This window comes from Formica exsecta, unplaced genomic scaffold, assembly GCF_003651465.1.
Source record: "Formica exsecta isolate Colony F162 unplaced genomic scaffold, ASM365146v1 scaffold828, whole genome shotgun sequence".
Classification (NCBI taxonomy): Eukaryota; Metazoa; Arthropoda; class Insecta; order Hymenoptera; family Formicidae; genus Formica; species Formica exsecta.
The window spans coordinates 93,740-94,399 of record NW_021853598.1 but is presented as its reverse complement, the minus strand read 5'-3'; positions in this window follow the sequence as shown (position 1 = coordinate 94,399).

Sequence of the window (660 nt, the reverse complement as noted above, 5' to 3'; positions counted from 1 at the left end):
TTTGAGCTTTTTAAAAAGAATTTTAAAAATTCTTAAGAGGGTGGATTAGAGTATGTAACTGCGTATATTTGTCTCTCGAGGGTTACGTCATTAAACAAAAATAATTAAATTTTTCTTACTCGAACAAGTTAATTTATATTTAATTTTCCATAAACTTTAAAATTAATTTCCCTAGATTTTTAAAAAAGTGAACTAAAGCACCGTGTGTTGCGTGGAAAAATCTCCCAATACCATGTGTAAAAATTAGAAATATGTGTTTTTTTAAATTGGAATATATATAATTCTTGATCTTTCCAACTGTAATATATTAATTTTCTCCATTTTTTTTTTTCGAAAAAGAGTGGCCACGCGAATTGGTCGATCTTTTTTAATTAATTTCTCAATAATTATCACGAATAAAAAAAAATGTTACAGGACTTTTCTGTTCAGTTTACTGTGCTCTACTTGCTCACGAGCGTTGTCAAGGGTGCTTTGGGACACCCTGTATATACAGAGATCATTTAGGCCGGTATTCATAGTCCGTTCTTATATTCAAGATCGTCTTAAGTGCGGTCTTGGGTCGTCTTAAGATCTCATTCAACCGATGAAATGGCCGCTTAGCATCTTAAGATCGTACTTAAGACGATCTTGAATATAAGAACGGACTATGAATACCGGCCT